This window comes from Pongo pygmaeus, chromosome 22 (assembly GCF_028885625.2).
Source record: "Pongo pygmaeus isolate AG05252 chromosome 22, NHGRI_mPonPyg2-v2.0_pri, whole genome shotgun sequence".
Taxonomy (NCBI): Eukaryota; Metazoa; Chordata; class Mammalia; order Primates; family Hominidae; genus Pongo; species Pongo pygmaeus.
In genome coordinates, this window is record NC_072395.2 from 28,985,163 (window position 1) to 29,000,763 (window position 15,601).

General features: G+C 33.7%; 1 protein-coding gene across 8 annotated transcripts in view; it reads left to right on the top strand.

Moving 5' to 3' along the window:
• LOC134738946 (uncharacterized) overlaps nt 1–15,601 on the top strand; it is a 419,251-nt gene that overhangs the window by 346,332 nt on the left and 57,318 nt on the right. For 5 of the 8 annotated variants that reach the window (XR_010125238.1, XR_010125239.1, XR_010125237.1 and 2 more), the window contains one exon: nt 1,138–1,198. The exons of the other annotated variants lie outside the window; for them this stretch is intronic. The gene's annotated coding sequence lies outside the window, so the exon portion shown is untranslated. The remainder of the gene's footprint in view (nt 1–1,137; nt 1,199–15,601) is intronic. 8 annotated transcript variants of the gene reach the window in all.

Genomic DNA, 15,601 nt, shown 5'->3' on the forward strand with positions numbered 1-15,601 from the left:
TCATAATAATATGCTCTTTTAAAATACATTTTAAAAGAAGTACTTGTCCTAGAGCAGTTGCAAAAAGCATTGGAAATATCAAGTGTATTAGAAAAAGTACATGCAAACTTGTTTTAAGTTCAGAGCAATGTATGGGCTCAGCAGATAACTGCATTGCATTGTAATTATTTTGTGTGTTTGTAGAAGTAAATTGCTAAGCAATTTAAGCATTTTATTAAAAAACAGTTTTGCGTGGTTCAGTGTGAAAGGATTAGCAGATGCATTCCAGCTATTTTAGTTTTGATAAAAAATGTTTCTAAACAAGTGTAAAAATAATTTTTAAAAGAGAATGCTTTTGAAAAATTCAGCAAGTATCAATGAAAACTGTAATTTGCATACTAAGAATTGATGTTATAATATTTCGGTAAAAATATACTTTGGTAATCTGTTATGCTTTTAAAATCATATTTTATTATATTACAAATATGTAGGGCAAACAATGAAAAATATAGAACTGATTAATTCTGCCTTTGTGTTTGCTATTCTTTGAACAATTACAGGAAATTGCAAAATCCCTATATACTGATAACATTCAAATAAAACATTTTGTTGATTATTGTTCACTAATTATTTACAAAATAGCTCTTGTACCTCCACGCTGCCTCAGCTAATGGTACACCAACTTTCACAGGCTTAATTAATATTGATAAACCTGTTTCCATGTTTCAAGATCCTTTAGTTTAAAAACATTATTTTAAATGTTATTTTTAGCAGCCATTAATCTCTACACTCTTAATTATCTTATTAAGCTCCATGCCAAATCCAAATCTCTTTTCAGCTTTCACTACTTCATTGTGCAAAACCTAGTCGCTTCTTTAACAGCCATCGTCCTTTCACTTTCAAAACTGTTACTGTGAAAACAACACGAACCAAAATGAACGCATAAATGCAAACTATGAAACCACTTTATATGTCATATGAGTAGCCTGGGTGGGGCCCTATGAGTCTTCCAAGCCTTTAAAAAAAATACTTTAAAAGGTTTTGCCCATTTTGATATCGTGTTTTCTTCTCGATCGTCTACCCTCATTCCCACTATCCACTCAGATGCTCCTCCTAGACAGCAGTTGTCTGATATTTCTCCTTTTGTGGTTGTTTTAGGGAAAAACTTAAAATGGATATGAAAAGTGAAGAAAGTGATCATAGGAGAAAACCATTTCAGGTAAAAATAAAAAACAAAGAGCAAATAAGATTTAATATTTTTAAAGAAAAACAACATTCTTTTGACTGTGTTTTGTTATAAGAATTCATTTCATATTCTTTATGAGTGTAGCTGTTGAAATTTTATCGATGGTTTTCATTTGAAAATGTGTACTATGACCTGCCTTTGTGAAAAATTTCTTGTGATCAATTGGGCAGTTTGTGTCCCATTGAATATATGTCTGTGTATCCATACGCTTAAGATAGGTGCAATACGGTTTACTAGAAAGCTTTATAGGAAAAGAAAAAAATTATATTTTCCTGTTTGTTGTACCATATAAAAGGAAGTGAAATCAGGAGGAGGGGAATAAGGTCATGCTTTTTCATCTTTTTTACATGACCTGATAAGACAATGAAACCAAAACATGCTTTCTTATAGTTATGGTAAAACTAAACCCAATGCTGCCTCTTATTTCACATTTGCATTTATAAATATATGTTGAAATATTTTTACTACAACTGAATGTATGATTGTTGATTATTTACTATAGTTTTTAATAATTATGAGGACAATTTAAGAATAAATAATGGTTTAAAATTATGTAGAACACATGATCTATATAAAGGCTATAAAACGTATTTATTTCAAAATATGCAAAATCACTAAGCAATTAGTATGTAGTATTATTTTACACAATAAAGATATAATTAGGAAATGCTAAGTGATTATAGATGTGAAATGATTAATGATTGTACAACTTATCATTTTGTTGCAGTTGAGTTTACAGTCTTAAAAAACGTGTATGTGGCTGGCTTTATGTTTACTCGTTTGTGTGTTTGCTTGTTGTCTGGTGGTTTAAAACATTTTTTGGTAATATTTTACTTTTGCCCAACCCGTTGACCGGATGAGAGTTGTGTGTAGCCATGCATTTTAAGTGTATCTTTTTTGAACAATAAGTTTAAATATATTTTATTTAGGAAAGAAGATATCCTATGTCATGTAGTACATCTGGAGTATAAACGTTAGTGTGGAGTATTAGCAATCATGCCATTATCGTGCCATTTAATTTAGTTTTATATTAACTCATCCAAATATTGTAAATTTTAGCAACATTCCAACTGTAGACACAGATGTATATATTTAAGGCTGATAGTAACTTCCTGTATTCTCTACCTAGTGAACAAGATCTTACTGTTTTATGAGAAAGTTATAATGTTACCAATTCCTTGAAACCAGTAACTAAACTAGTTTTATAAAAATTAAAATAAGCACGGTCTAATTCATACACAATTAACTTAATAGTTAATTTGGTTTTAATTATAGGCTCGTAATACTACATTCATGCCTCACAATTACATAATTCATACATGCATGTATGGATTCTTTTTTCTTTTAGAACTCATCATCAATTAGAATAGTTTAATTCCAAAATATTTACTATTGAAACAAAAGCAGTTCGTGAAAAATTTTTCAATAAACTACTTTTTAAATTCTCATGCATATAAATTTGTATTTAGTTTTGAATATTTATGAAGGCCTTTAATGGAGAATATGCATCCTTAGAATTCAGCATTTAAAACATTTACACTAAAGGATCAATATTATTTTTGACTCTTAATAGCATCAGATATTTACAACAAATTCTATATTAATAGGGGGCCCATGCAAGATGTTGCCCATTGGCATAAACCCGTAGATCCGATCTTGTGGTAAAGTGGACCGCACAAGCTCGCTTCTATGGGTCTGTGTCAGTGTGGTAATCTGACAAAATGCTATACACAGTGCCGTTCAATAATAGTACAGTAAAATCCTGTTAAACTCCAGTTGATTATATACTTTCGAAGTAATTACATTTTCCTTTGTTTTTAATGTTTATTTTAATCGTTGTCTGTCTTACAAGGCAGGCTTCAATTCTCAACAACTTGGAAGTGTTTATATCACACCCAGTCAAGTTCGATTCCATGTACAGTAAATTGCATAAGAAAGTTGAACCTTTATAGCAGGGTTTGGACCAGGATCTGAATAGATTCTGTTCAGAAACTTCAGTGCATACTGTAGTCCTTAGTGTACCTCTTCAACTTCAGTAAGAAAATTAAAGACTACCATTGGATTTATATGTTTTTATTGAGCCTATTTCTCCTGAAAAAATGAGGCTGAATGCAATTGACTTTTACTATTAATTGCTACTAGAACTATGGCAGGTGAGATGGTCAGAAGAATTTTACGTGACCTATGCTGGAAACCCAAGTGTTTAGGTTAGTCCTATGAGAAACAGTTAAAGTTTACTGGTAAAATGTTAGAATATTGTATCTATATCCTTGCCAAGCCCTTAGGTGTATGGCTGCCATATTTGGAGGAGCTGACTGAAGATATGATAAGGAGTTTGAAGCAACATTGGAAGCTGTGTGCATCCGGGTTGAGGTAGTAGGTTGTATGGTTTAGAGTTACACCCTGGGAGTTAACTGTACAACCTTCTAGCTTTCCTTGGAGCACACTTGAGCCATCGAGGAATTCTTCATCACTTTAACCTGATTGAGCCAATTTCTGTGCAAGAAGGTAATGTGTCATGAGTATCTTGGATCATTGATTTGGGCCTTTATTACATTAAAGTGATCATTTCAGCCCTATTAGATTATTCCATTTGTATCTGCTTATGAACAACGTCAAAATGGTATTTCTAATGGGTTGTCACTCCGTGTTCAAACATTTTAAGAAAATTGTAGGTAGTGACTTAAATTTCATTAATATTAAAGCTTTTTATCATCTATAGATTAACAAAATTCAGACCTTAATTTTCAAATTGATCATTGGTCTATTTATATTGGTTGCTTAGACACTATAATAAAAAACGTCTGCTAGAGTTAATAGCTCCCATAGCACATTATTTGAGTTTTCCTTATGACACATCACTTTCTACCTTATGTTATGGCTATTTATGTGCTTGCTGATTTTTTCCACACTAGACTGTAAGCCCCTTGAGGGCAAAGTCCATGTTTTATTTTTCACTGTATCCCCTCCAATGCCTTACTCATAATAAGCGCTAAATATTTATTGGATTAGTGAATGGAGTATAAGACCTCACTCTGTGATGAGTTTCTATTGAATATTTGAATGAGTTATGACAGTGGTCAAACATCTGAGTTTTATTTATTGCTCCTAAAACTGTTTAAATTTAATTCCTGGACTGCTCCGCATCAGTAATACATGTGTCGATTTTTGACTGTGTTGAATGTGTTCATTCATCCTAAACAGATAATTTAAAATTTAGAAGTACTTTTTATCTAGAACAAAAATAATAGAGCAAATTCATTTTTACTAATTAGTTCATGACAGTTTATGATCCTACACTTAGATAATTTGTATTTCTGTTGAATTTAAATACCTTTGTTTCCAGATGAATCGTTTTTCTTTTAGCATCAATTTCAACTAAATATTCTAAGTCTCATTTAACAATATGATTTTTAAAAATTAGGTTTGTGTCTTTTGTGTATTTCCCTCATCTCCTGCCCTTTATTTTTGTACAGCTATATCTGTTGAATAAACCAGAAGCAACTAAACCAGAAACATGCCAATAAATTAATAATAAATATGTATATAAAGTATAATTTGAGAATGTGAACACATTTTTGTTTAAAGGAAAGGCACTTTATAATATTCTTTATGTTACAAAGCGAATGGGACTCTTTGGAATCTTAGTTTGCTGTCAACTTTAGCAGCAGTTAGTGGTATAATTTGTGTAGTGAGGCTATGTTACACAGATCATCCTTCAGACACAGGGTTAAGTAGTTGTTGATGTTAGAACTTTAAGACTCCAAATATGAAACATGGAATACATTAAAGAGATGTTTAGATGCAAATATAAATTAAGAACCTCAAGATACTGGCTATGTGGTGCTGACCTTTCTAGAATGTTCAGGCATCCAAAATATCTTAATTCCTAGAACTTGCTAACAATGTAGTGAAGAAGGAATGTCTACCCCCAACATGTAGAACATGTGAGCCTTAGAAGGTGAATACCAGTCACTTCAAGCAAAATAATTTGATTGGTCTACAGTAGTAAAGACTATTTCTCTCTGTGAAAGAAAAATATTTGCAAGTACTAATCAAGAAGCAATGAATAAGAGGCGGTAGACATAGACCTAAAACAAACAAACAAAAAGACATGAAGAGATGAAAAGGAAAGTGACTCATAGCAAATAGGAACACCATTGTGTCTAATGATGGCAGTTCAACCCACGGATGTAAGAAAGGGACAACTAAATGGGTAAACAATTGTATCTTTATAAATAGTTTTTTCCTTGAGAGCCTGGGATCCCTTTCCTGTGTGTTTCTATGTATGTATCTCCCAATACTAGGTGTATTTATTTAGAAGCCAAATCTATTGATGGGCCAAATAGAATATGATTGCCAATAAATGTCTATTTCCTTACAGTGTAATGGAGTTAAGTGCCTCACAGAGGTCAAGTAAGATGTGCAGTTTAAGGATAATCTTACAAAAGTACGATAACGAATTGTTAGAACTACAGCCTCTTTTATATACTATCATCTAAAGTGAATGAGTATAATAAAAGAATAATTGAAGAATGGCAAAGATGTCTCTATGATTTATTATGTTAGTTATGTAGAAATCATAAGAAAAAATCTGGCCAGGTGTGGTGGCTTATGCCTGTAATCCCAGCACTTTGGGAGTCAGAGGCAGGTGGATCACTTGAGGTCAGGAGTTCGAGATCAGCCTGACCAAAATGGTGAAACCCCGTCTCTACTAAAAATACAAAATTAACTGGGCATGGTGGCACACACCTGTAATCGCAGCTACTTTGGAGGCTGGGGCAGGAGAATCACTTGAACTCGGGAGGCGGAGATTGCAGTGAGCCGAGATCATGCCATTACACTGCAGCCTGGGCGACAGAATGAGACTCCGTTCTCAAAAACACAAAACAAAACAATGAAACAGAAAAAAATCTGCAAGGTGGAGGATATAGTTAGTACAATGAAGAAAATTTTAAAAACTTCTCTGTAGGGTAAGAACACTACATGGAAGAATTGTATGTTTGCCTTTGATTCATAATAAATTTTGCTACTCCAGGTATGAGGGCTATGTAACTTGCTACATGTTTATAAATAAATGGCAAATGTCAGATATATAAATTGATAGGATTTTTTAAGAAACCAAGATATAGGACCACTGCTGATGTCAGTAATTAAAAATAGTTAAATTATGTCTAAGAAATCAAAGCGAAAGCTTGTTCATATAGAGGGCTTATGTTCAGCTATGGGGAAACAACTACCCAGACTGAGTAATTGCCTTAAGAATTTTAAGTGGTCAAGTTTAACTGTAGACTGGGCTTTTCACATCTGGTAACAGAGTATGACAATTCAGGAAATTATTAAATATCAGTGAATCATACTTCATTTAACCAGTATTTCTTTTGATATTTTGGGGCACAAAGTTGGATATATCTTTATGTTCATACTGGTTGACTTACCTCAAATGCTTTGCGGGATGAGGCAGGAAGGAGTTTTAGAGTGGGAAGGGATGGAGGGAGAGAAGAAGGGAAGGAGGGAAGAAGAGTAAAATCAAGTGCAAAGCAATCAATTGAGCCTCACCAGAAAAGTACATTATTAGTTTATAAGAACTAATGAGAGAAAGTAACTATGAGAGAATCAGATAAATTACTTGGCAATTGGACTGAGTCTTTTTGAAAACAATCCAATAGTCCATGAACTATGTTATTAGAATAAATGAATGATTTCTGTAAATAATAATTTAGATTCTCTTCTTCCCTATTATCAAATGCTGACTAATGAGCACAGGTGATTCCTCAAGATTACCCAAATGATCTGATACAGGATTCTGTCTTCCTGAGCATTATTTCACACCCATGGCTAGTTTCTCTGCTACAGGATAGAGGAATAACTCCTGAGGTAACTGATCTTAACTCTACCTATACTTGACCTCTAAAACCCTTTGGGAATACTTGTGAAAGATATACCAGAAGAATACTTTACTCTTACTTTAATTCCTACTGCCCAAGCAAAACTAGTACCTGTATTATTATGTCATTTAACATGATAATATCATGTTCATCTACAAATCCTTTACTGATTCTCTAAGATAGAATTTCTCAGTTTTGAATCCTCAAGGCCCTTGCCACTTTCATTCCCACAGGGATTTCTCTGACTTCTATTAGTAGTATTTACAAGTGTCCAAAGGGACTGTGACTTGCCTGTGTACCTCTTGTAATGCACATGCTTTACTTTTTTAACTATGGATATATTGAATCAATGCCTGTCATCTTGAGTTGAACTTTAGATCATTTATGGGCAATGATGAGAACTGCTACACACCTTACAATAAACTTGGTTTCAGCAGTAAAGTCATGGGTTACCCAAGACATCTCTAGACTCTCCAGAATGTATTGTCATGGTATTAGGAGTATTCTAACGGTGCCTAGGTCTGCAGCCCACTCTTGATTAAGCATGTGATATACCATTGGAAATGACTTAGGCAACCAGCCGATCACTATAATTTGTAATAAATCTAAGCCCCTTTATGTAAGAAATCCACGTCTGTTTCAAACTGACAGCTCCTACCATAATGTTTAGCTTATAGAATCCATTCACCATTCCATTTTGGTGAATGAGCAAAAATTTTTTAAACAAAATAAAAAAGTGTTATATATTGGAGCAATTCTATATTTAAGTAGACTTCTTCAAACTTTTAAAGTTTAGAATTTAAAATAAATTAGAAATATCACTTTTGGGGGGGAATTCTGTTTGATGATAATTCTTGATCTTTTAAAATTGGCATTGTCTTGTGTGTCCCTTAATTTTTAACCTTATTCTATGCTATGTGAAGGTGTGAATTAAATCATATTTCTCTCCTACATCCAATATCTCTTAAATCCCAATTTTGTTTCTCTTCATCTGAACTCTTAGAGTACTTCTTTGACTACAATCATTGTCAGCCTGTGTTTCTAGTTACTTTTTGTATGTTTATGTAGTATATAAGAAGATTAGATCATAAGCTGTATAATTTGTGTAAATTTTTACACAATAGGCACTTTTCATTTTTACACAATAGGCACTTTTCACAATTCATTAATTGTGCTTTATTGAAATTAAAAATAAAATTGACACTTACTAATGATAAGAACCTTAGAGATCAAATGGCCCATTTTCCAGATGACCAAACTGAGGCCCAGTTTCTTTAATGATTCTGCCAAGGTCAGTCTACTAGTTATGGACATAACTCAGATTTCAAACCATTTCAGTGACCTATCCAAGAAGAAATATTTTAGAATTGCCATCATTAGATTTTTAGTTAGTACTCCATTTTAATGTGTCATGAAACAAATTTTAATAAAGTTGATTGAAATTAGAGAATAGACTTTTGTTTCCGAAAGGCTATAAATCACATAGTAATTTAGCTTCAAGCTCAAATATGGTAGACATATAATTAAAATGATTTAAAATAAACTCATCTCTTCAATTATTTCTTTCCAAGTACCATTGCACCCTCATTCTTCTAGGCAAAGAGAGGAAATTATCTACCTCAGTTACATTCTGATATTTCTCCTCCTTCTAGAACACTTCTCCAAGAGAGGAGAGTATGGCCTAGCAGTTGGTGGTATATCTTAAGCAAAAAGGAAAAAAAAAAACTATGTATTGTTCAATCTGTTAGCACTGTATCGCTCAGAAAAATGAAAGTTGATATTAAATGGTAATCATAACTAAATCCAACTTCAAGTTTCAGTTGTTCATGCCCTCAATGAGATAGGCAAGATATTATGTAAAGTGCTTTCACAGGGATCATAAACTTAAGTAACCTCTGGTTCCAGGTAGTATAAGCCAGACTTTTAAGACAAGGGGAAGTAATGGGGACTGTGGTAGACCAAAGAAGGCATATTTACCTTTAAGATATTTCAAAATAGGCCAATGCCGTGGCTTATGCCTGTAATCCCAGCATTTTGGGAGGCCGAGGTGGGCGGATCACCTGAGGTCAAGAGTTCAAGATCAGCCTGGCCAACACGGTAAAACCCCGTCTCTACTGAAAACACAAAAATTAACTGGGCGTGATGGTGGGCACTCATAATCCCAACTACTCAGGAGGCTGAGGCAGGAGAGTCGCTTGAACTGGGAGGCAGAGGTTGCAGTGAGTTGAGATCATGCCACTGCACTCCAGCCTGGGCCACAGAGCAAGACTGTCTCAAAAAAAAAAAAAAAAAAAAAAAAAAAAGATATTTTAAAATAACTCTTGTTAGTCAGTATGAATTTGGATCCCAAGGGCAGCCAGTTTTCCATTTCTGATATGAAGGTGTCAGACAGTAAAGCAAAATTTCAAAAAACTTGTTATTTTGATGAAGCTAACAGCATCTTTTCATTAAGTTGAACTAGATAATTTGGGATAGCTTTACTACTCTCAAGTCATTATAAAGTTCATAAAAAAGACAACTTCTATGCTGACATTGTTATTTCAAATAGATATGTGTGGTGCATGACAGTCTACACGGTTTCTTGAATTTAACTGACTAATGAAAAATATTCATTCATCAAGCAATAATTAGCAACTGCAGTATTATTTTGATGTCATTTTAATAAAAGAAGTGTAGTAGTAGTAGTAATTGTAATATTCTTAGTAGGAATATGTAATTTTAGGTCTGTATTTGCATATAAACCTTAGTGTACAAAAAATGAAATTCATATAATTCTTATGCTCAGGTAATTAATGCTATAGATGGATAAATATATAGCATTTTCACGTTAGAAAAAACAAAATGTTAAATAGAATGAAGACTAAGTTCAAGTATTCTTATCTCCATATAAAGTCAGGCAACTGAGTAGAGTTCAAAAGTAAAGAAACATTGATATTGTTAATTATATTTTAATGTGTTATAATTAAAAGACAAATTATACATAAATCTGGAATTAGATAAGGTTCCTGTCCATAAATTTTTGATATAATTTAATCCAGTGAATATAAATGTGTAAAAGAGAAATGACAAAACCACTTATGAAAACACAGAGTTTCTAGTAGTAAAAAAACATGTATTGTCAATTTTGTTGTCTGTTGTAGAAGCCCTCTTATTTAATATAATTGGGATCAATAGTCAATGAGTTAATATACTCAGATATTAAAATAAGTTGATCTTAAAAACAAATACATACACACAACCTACATTTTATTTAAATTTTAAACACTTGATTATATATTTATTTGCCAATAATTTTATGTAAACCAAGAACTTTTTTTTGGTTTACATTGTTGGTTACAGATTATAGTCATCCTTCCTTTCAATAAATCCTATAATGCATCATATATGATTTCTAATTTTTCATTGTGTCATGAATGTCTTTAAGTTCAAATCCAATGCAAAGAAATCTAAGAGCAGAATTCTACTTTCTCCAGTTTTTTTCTAAGCTTCTGAAATTGTCTTTCCCGCTTGTTATTCCATAGCATTATGGGGTTTTTTTCAAGTGACTGAATTTTATTAAATCTTCCCTAAATATTCAACTTAGAGGTATAGAACAACATTTCTCATTTTCTTTACAATTATATTTCAATTTGTTTATGTGATATTTAATTAAATTATGTAATTCCGTATATGCAAAACCGGCATAAACTGGTTTGGGAGCAAACGTAATGGACTCCAAGGAGGCATATAAACCACTTGGTGGGAGCAGACATATTCAATTGGGTGTTCCAGAAATCTTGATGGTGATGGAACTGTTCTCTCTGCACTGTCCAAAACAATAGCCACTGGCCACATGAAGCTATTGAGCACTTGAAGTATGTCTAGTGTGACTGAAAAAATGAATTTTAAATTTTAGTTAATTTTAGTTGACTCAAATTTAAATAGCTACTGTGGTTTTTAGCTAAGGCAGTAGGCTGTGCAGTTCTAGAGAGTAGCTCACTTGCATTTAGCATTTAGCAGCTGGGATATCAGTTAAGAATATTAGATAATCTGCAAAGTGGCTAATGGTTAAGAATACTACTGTAGTTGAATTAAGATACACTTAGGAAATGCAGATTGATTTGGAATGTGTTTGTTTTGCTTTTTTTTTCATTTTATCATCTTTTACATATGTCTTTTTTTCTATTTGAATCTAAATTTAGTTTTGAGGAATTTTTAAAACTTTATTCGAAATAAGGAAGCCAATGAGTAAAACGTTAAACACTACAGAGATTTACAGCTCTTTATGTAGCATTCAATTCAACAGAAAACTAATCAGAAAGTAATGACATTCCTTCTCATATTGGCAAAAATAAAATGTTCTTAATTCAGGATAATAGATCCATAGGAGCCATAGGATGAATTTGTTGAGTCTTTAGAACCTTTGAAATATTTATATTAATAGTTTAAATGTATGCGAGTGTGCTTGTATTTGTTTTGTTTGTTTGTTTGTTTGTTTGTTTTTGAGATGGAATCTCACTCTGTTGCCCAGGCTGGAGTGCAATGACACAATCTCGGCTCACTGTAAACTCTGCCTCCCGGGTTCAGGTGATTCTCCTGCCTCAGCCTCCTGAGTAGCTGGGATTACAGGTGTGTACCACCACACCTGGCTAATTTTTGTATTTTTAGTGGAGACGGGGTTTCACCATGTTGGTTAGGCTGGTCTTGAACTCTTGACCTTGTGATCCACCTGCCTCAGCCTCCCAAAGTGCTGGGATTACAGGCGTGAGCCACCACACCCTGCCCAACGTGCTCATATTTCTAAGAAAAACCCAGGCTCTGTCAGATTTTCAAGAGAGTGCATAATTCCCTCAAAAAGTCAGTAATAACTCTATGAGGTTACTGTTTAATACTTTTTGAGGTGCCTGAATTTAATTCAGTGTAAACTGTGATATAATCGAAAGCCTTCATTTACAAATACTGTAAATCTATCAATCCACATATATTTTAAATTTTAAAATTTATACATGTTATTAAATATGTAAAAATTGTATGTATTGCACAATATATAATTTATATGTAATTAATAATACATTTATAATTTAATTACTTAGATAAACCTGTGGAACAATGTTGACATAAGAAAAAAGGTAGCTTAATTCTTTGGAAGGACTAAATTAAATTGGATAGGTAAAATTGCTGTTATATTAAGTTTGAACATTTAACTCTAAATTACTGGACATATCATAAAAATATAGACTGAAGCCACCCATGGTGGCATGAGCCTGTAGTCTCAGCTACTCAGGAGACAGAGGCAACAGGATTGTTTGCATCCAGGAGTTTGAGGGTGTTTTGAGATGTCATCTCCAACCTGGGTGATGGAGGGAGATCCCATCTCTAAAAAAAATAAAATAAAATAGATTGAGCCATCTCTCAGTTTTACAATATAAGTACATTTACTTTTTATTCATGAATAACTGGGCTTATTAAAGTGGTGCTTTATGAGTGAGGTTTATGAAACATAAAAAGATAGTCACTAGTTTCATGCTAAATGAGAGAACTTGCCTCATGTGAAAATATTGGGAAAATTAGAAAACTGTACTTTTTTATATGTTTTTAAAATAAAATATTTGTTTTAATGTATTTTTATGTTTCCCTTTTTAATCACAGTTGGTCCTTGAACATCACAGGGGTTAGGGGTCCTCACCTCCCAATGTAGTTGAAAATTTGGGTATAACTTTTGACTCCTCAAAAGCTTAAGTACTAATAGCCTACTTACTGATAACATAAACAGTTAATTAACATATATTTTGTATGTTATACGCATTATATACTATATTCTTACTCTAGAGTATACTTGAGGCTGGACGCAGTGGCTCACCCCTGTAATCCCAGCACTTTGGGAGGCCAAGCTGGGAGGATCACCTGAAGTCGGGAGTTCGAGACCAGCCTGACAAACGTGGAGATACCCCGTCTCTACTGAAAATACAAAATTAGCTGGGCGTGGTAGCTCATGCCTATAATCCCAACTACTTAGGAGGCTGAGGCAGGAGTATTGCTTGAACCCAGAAGGTGGAGGTTGTGGTGAGGCAAGATCGCTCCATTGCACTCCAGCCTGGGCAACAAGAGCAAAACTCTGTCTCAAAAAAAAAAAAAGTATTCTTGAGAAGAGAAAATGTTATTAAGAAAATTGTATGAGAAAATATTCCACTGCTCATTAAGTTAAAGTGGGTAATCATAAAAGCCTTTATCTTAATTGTCTTCAAGTCGAGTAAGCCAAAGAGAAGGAGAGAGAGGAGGAATTGGTCTTGTCGCCTCAGGGGTGGAAGAGGCGAGGGCAGAGGCAAGAGAGGCAGGCACACTTGGTGTAAGTTTTATTGAATAAAATTCACATATAAGGGAACCTGTACAATTCCAACCTGTGTTGTTCAAGGGTCAACTGTAACATTTTTAATCTATCAACTACCAATTCCAAAGACACCAAGTAGGATGGCTTCCACTGCAATAGTATTAGTCTTCTTATAAAAGTGAGAAAACCATGGTCAGGGAGTTTTATACATATGAATTCCTTACAGCCACATAAAAGGTAAATCCCAGACTGAAGCAGATGTATCTTACTCCAAAGGATTTGATTTTAATCATCTTGTTATAATGTCTCCTGTGACAGAGATTTAGAAACTTGAAAGCAGTAGGTATCCACAGTAAAAATTTGCAAGTAAGATTTTTCTCTGTTTTATTTAAATGAATGTGCAGCCTCCCCAGTCCAACTGACCAGCCCTTCCTGTGCTTTCAGAGACCTTTTCTAGACCAGTGTTACAATTTGGAGATCCACACAATAAAAGTTCAAGGAGCTGTTTTCTGTTTCTGAGTCTTTAAAATATAGAATAGCATATGGTTACCAAACCTAACCTATCTAAAAGCAGCAAATATATTTGCTTCTAACTGGGGATTTATCAGGTTAGTGTGGTAATATGTTTATTTGAGGATTAAAAAAAATATATGCATTATCACTCAGTCTTTTAACTTCAGATTATTTCCATTTAAAAATTCTAAGTATTTCAAAACATGGGAGAACAATAAACTTTACGTCACAGACTACTTGAGATTAACTGACTAATATTTGGGAAGTATCTATATAACACAGTTTCTTACATAATATAGGGGCCCAGAGAACACTCTGTTTTTCCTTCCCCCGCTTCTGATGATTAAAAATCACTTGACCCTCACTTAATGTTTTCCTCCCTGCTCTGGGTTTTAAGCCTTTTAGAACAATGACCCTCAACTGGGCATGAATGGGAGGGGAATGTGAGGTGGGAGGTGGGTGTGGTTGAAAAAGTCTTCAATACTATTCAGATTTTACCTCTGCATGGGCACCCATTTCGGTAAGAATCCATTCTGTGATATTATTTCAGAGGCGAAGGAAAGGCTACCCCTCCTTCAAAATAGCTTGGTCTTACATTGCACATTTAACTTAGAGCACAATGACTATCCCTTGTTCTCCAGTAATATAGTGGTTGAATTCCACCCTGGAGTCAGGATCCCTGAGTTTATAGTGAGTCTGAGTCAACACCAACTATAAAAGCTGACCTTTTCATCAGTGCTTTGTGGTCTTTATCTGTAATGTGAAAATTATAACACCAATGTTGCAAGATTTTCAAGAGAATTAAAAGATTGTATGCACATGACCTTAGCAACCATGATGCCTAGTAGTTAATAGGAGTTGAATAAAAGGTAATTACTATAATTAGGCATATTAACTGAGGCAGTGTATTGTTTGCTTATTTAAGGTTCTGCATGCTCAGTGCTGCAGAATTTATATAGGCAGAGCCAGTCGTGAGAAATGTTGGGAGGTGTTTTTTTTGTTTTTGTTTTTGTTTTTGTTTTTTCTGACTGTCCTCTTATCTTCAAAACATCATGGCACTGATGCCTGGATTTGCTGGTTTGAATAGGCCACATTTCAGCTATTCTTTTCATTGTCAGATCACGGCAAATAATAAGTCTCACCTTTTCCTTCTGAAGTTGCAGTCCCTCTTCATTCATCTGAAGTTAATTCTTTTCTTTTTTGTATCATGCTTATTTTGCAAACATGAACAATCTTGTCACTACTGTGTATATGCAAATAAAGTGAAATGATAAATTGCTTAAGTGTCTCTGTTTTTCTATCTGTAGAATAGGGGTCATAATCCCTTCCTGTTGCACTTTTCCAGACAGTTGAGAAAATAAAAACACGTAAAGAGCATCAGTATTCTCATAAATAGAAAATTAAGCCATTTAGACTATCTACAGGAAGTTTGATAAGTAGACTTCCAGAAAAGAAGTGGCAAAGTATTCTTTAATTGTTCATTCCCTAAGAAAAAGCTGTCTCTCTCAATCTTCTAATACCTCTCTTTGTCTTTCTTTCCCTCTCTGTCTACCTGCCTCTGTTCTGTGTGCCTAGATCCTGTTTATATTTTCTCTCCTCAACTCTTTACATAATGACTATTTTCATGTCTGCAGGTAATTTTTTTTTCATATCTAGCCAACTGCCAAA